The following is a 3969-nucleotide window of genomic DNA, read 5'->3' as shown; positions in this document are numbered from 1 at the left end:
AAGAGAAAATAGAGAAAGAGAGAGAGAGAAAAAGAAAGAGAGAAAGAGAAAATAAGAAAGAAATAAAGAGAAAGAGGAGGAAGAGGAGGGGGAAGAGGGAGAGGGAGGAGAAGAAGAGGAGGGAGAGAGAGAGCGGCGGCGGCGGTCGGGGGGAGAGAGAGAGAGAGGCGGTGGTCGGGGGAGAGAGAGAGAGAGAGAGAGCGGCGGCGGTCGGGGGGAGAGAGAGAGAGAGAGAGCGGCGGCGGTCGGGGGGAAAAGAGAGAAAGAAGGGGGAAGAGAGAGCGGCGGCGGTCGGGGGGAAAAGAGAGAAAGTGGGGGGGGGAAGAGAGAAAGAGGGGGGTAAAAGAGAGAAAGAGGGGGGGGGAAAGAGAGAAAGAGGGGGGGGAGAAAGAGGGGGGGGGAAAAGAGAGAAAGAGGGGGGGGAAGAGGGGGGGGGAGAAAAAGAGAAAAAAAAGGAAAGAGAAAGAAAAAAAAGGAGAAAAAAAGGAGAAAAAAAAGAGAAAAAGAGAAAAAAAAAAGAGAAAAAAAAAAGAGAAAAAAAAAGAAAAAAAAAAGAGAAAAAGAGAGCGAGCGCGAACGAGCGAGCGCAAACGAGAACGAGCGAGCGCAAACGAGAACGAGCGGGCGCAAACGAGAACGAGAGGGCGCAAACGAGAACGAACGGGCACAAACGAGAACGAGCGGGCGCAAACGAGAACGAGCGGACGCAAACGAGAACGAGCGGGCGCAAACGAGAACGAGCGGGCGCGAACGAACGAGAACGAGCGGGCGCGAACGAGAACGAGCGGGCGCGAACGAGAACGAGCGGGCGCGAACGAGAACGAGCGAGCGCGAACGAGAACGAGCGAGCGCGAACGAGCGAGCGCGAACGAGCGAGCGCGAACGAGCGAGCGCGAACGAGCGAGCGCAAACGAGCGAGCGCGAACGAGCGAACGAGAACGAGCGCGAACGAGCGAGAGAAAAAGAGAAAATAAGAAAGAGAAAGAGAGAGAGAAGAGGAGGGAGGGAGAGAGAGAGGGAGGAGAAGAAGAGGAGGGAGGGAGAGATGAGAAGAAGAGGGAGGGAAAGAGAGAGAGAGGAGAAGAAGAGGAGGGAGGGAGAGAGAAGAAGAGGAGGGAGAGGGAGGAGAAGAAGAGGGAGAAGGAGAAGAGGAGGGGGAGAGAGAGAGGCGGCGGTCGGGGGGAGAGAGAGAAAAAAAAGAAAAAAAGAGAAATAAAGAGAAAAAAAGAGAAAGAGAAAAAAAGAGAAAGAGAAAATAAGAGAAATAAAGAGAAAGAAACAAAGAGAAAGAGGAAGAAGAGGAGGAGGAAGAAGAGGAAGAAGAGGAGGAGAAGGAAGAGGAGGGGAGGGGGGAAGAGGGAGAGGGAGGAGGGAGAGGGAGGAGAAGAGGAGGGAGAGAGAGTGGCGGCGGTCAGGGGGAGAGAGAGAGCGGCGGCGGTAGGGGGGAGAGAGAGCGGCGGCGGTCGGGGGGAGAGAGAGAGAGAGCGGCGGCGGTCGGAGAGAGAGGGAGAGAGAGGGAGGAGAAGAAGAGGAGGGAGAGAGAGCGGCGGCGGTCGGGGGGAGAGAGAGAGAGAGAGCGAGAGGCGGCGGTCGGGGGGAGAGAGAGAGAGCGGCGGCGGTCGGGGGGAGAGAGAGAGAGCGGCGGCGGTCGGGGGGAGAGAGAGAGAGAGAGAGAGAGAGTGGCGGCGGCGGTCGGGGGGAGAGAGAGAGAGAGAAAGCGGCGGCATGGGGAAAAGAGAGAGAGAGAAAGCGGCGGCGGTCGGGGGGAAAAGAGAGAGAGAGAGAAAGCGGCGGCGGTCGGGGGGAAAAGAGAGAGAGAGAAAGCGGCGGCGGTCGGGGGGAAAAGAGAGAAAGAGGGGGGGAAAAGAGAGAAAGAGGGGGGGGGAGAGAGAAAGAGGGGGGGAAAGAAAAAGAAATAGAGAAAGAGAAAAAGAGAAAAAAAGAAAGAGAAAAAGAGAAAAAAAAGAAAGAGAAAAATAGAAAGAGAAAAAAAAGAAAAAGCGAAAGAGAAAGAGAAAAAAAGAGAAAGAAAAAAAGAGAAAGAAAAAAAGAAAAGAGAAAGAGAGAAAAAAAGAAAAGAGAAAAAGAGAAAAAAAGAAAAGAGAAAAAGAGAAAAAAAGAAAAGAGAAAAAGAGAAAAAAAGAAGAGAAAAAGAGAAAAAAGAGAGAAAAGAGAGCAGGCGCGAACGAGAACGAGCGGGCGCGAACGAGAACGAGCGGGCGCGAACGAGAACGAGAACGAGCGGGCGCGAACGAGAGAAAATAAGAAAGAGAAAGAGAGAGAGAAGAGGAGGGAGAGAGAGAGAGAGAGAGAGAGAGAGAGGAGAAGAAGAGGAGGGAGAGATGAGAAGAAGAGGGAGGGAGAGAGGGAGAGAGAGGAGAAGAAGAGGAGAGAGAAGGAGAAGAGGAGGGAGAGAGAGGCGGCGGTCGGGGGGAGAGAGAGAGAAAAAAAAGAGAAAAAAGAGAGAAATAAAGAGAAAAAAGAGAGAAATAAAGAGAAAAAAAGAGAGAGAAAGAGAAAAAAAGAAAGAGAAAATAAGAGAAATAAAGAGAAAGAAACAAAGAGAAAGAGGAAGAAGAGGAGGAGGAAGAAGAGGAGGAGAAGGAAGAGGAGGGGAGGGGGGAAGAGGAGGGGAGGGGGGAAGAGGGAGAGGGAGGAGGGAGAGGGAGGAGGGAGAGGGAGGAGGGAGAGGGAGGAGAAGAGGAGGGAGAGAGAGTGGCGGCGGTCAGGGAGAGAGAGATTGCGGCGGCGGCGGTCGGGGGGAGAGAGAGCGGCGGCGGTCATGCTACTCCGGCTACTTTGGCCTTCTGGTGGAAGGTGGCCAGGTGGCCGGCCAGGGCGTGGAGCTTCACCACGTGCTGCCAGAGGACCTCAGCTCGCCCGGTGAATACCTTGTTGAAGACAGGCAGGCCTCGATTCACCTTGTTGGCCAAAGTGGCAAAGGACTTGTGGGGAGGGGGGAGATGTCGGTTCCAACTTCCTTGGAAAACAGACGGATAGACGGCCTCCTGGCACGCCTACCGGGAATCGTCCTGCTCTTTAGATTCTTCGTCTGACGACAACTCGTCCCACTCTGGATGACAAAATGGGGAAAAAAGTGCCATCTATCACATATAACAAGCCTTTTAATGGCCGACTGTCTGGTAAACGTCCCAGACAAGACCGGCAGGCAAGCCCTCTTGGTTAAAAATTGACTGAACATCTGCCAATTACCAACTCTCATCGTTTCACTGTATTCCCGCACTCCAAACTGTCCGTATCCTGTGAAGAAAGGAAGGACAGGCGTAAGTGAGACGAGACGGAAAGAGGCGGCGGCTGAGAGAGAGCAAGAGAGAGCAAGAGAGAGCAAGAGAGAGCAAGAGAGAGCAAGAGAGAGCAAGAGAGAGCAAGAGAGAGCAAGAGAGAGCAAGAGAGAGCAAGAGAGAGCAAGAGAGAGCAAGAGAGAGCAAGAGAGAGCAAGAGAGAGCAAGAGAGAGCAAGAGAGAGCAAGAGAGAGCAAGAGAGAGCAAGAGAGAGCAAGAGAGAGCAAGAGAGAGCAAGAGAGAGCAAGAGAGAGCAAGAGAGAGCAAGAGAGAGCAAGAGAGAGCAAGAGAGAGCAAGAGAGAGCAAGAGAGAGCAAGAGAGAGCAAGAGAGAGCAAGAGAGAGCAAGAGAGAGCAAGAGAGAGCAAGAGCGAGCAAGAGAGAGCAAGAGAGAGCAAGAGAGCGCAAGAGAGAGCAAGAGAGAGCAAGAGAGCGCAAGAGAGCGCAAGAGAGCGCAAGAGAGCGCAAAAGAGAGCGCGGGACCAAACGAGAGAGAGCGCGAGAGCAAACGAGCGCGAACGGGCGGGCGCGAGAGCGAACGGGCGCGCGCGAACGAGAGCGATCGAGCGCGAGAACGAGTGCGAGAACGAGTGCGAAAAAGAAAAAAAGAGAGAGAGAAAAAAAGAGGAAGAAGAAGAGGAAGAAGAAGAGGAGAAAGAAGAGGAAGA

Source organism: Stigmatopora nigra, chromosome 18, assembly GCF_051989575.1.
Source record: "Stigmatopora nigra isolate UIUO_SnigA chromosome 18, RoL_Snig_1.1, whole genome shotgun sequence".
NCBI classification, from domain to species: Eukaryota; Metazoa; Chordata; class Actinopteri; order Syngnathiformes; family Syngnathidae; genus Stigmatopora; species Stigmatopora nigra.
The sequence above is the reverse complement of the archived record's forward strand: the minus strand, read 5'-3'. Positions refer to the sequence as shown.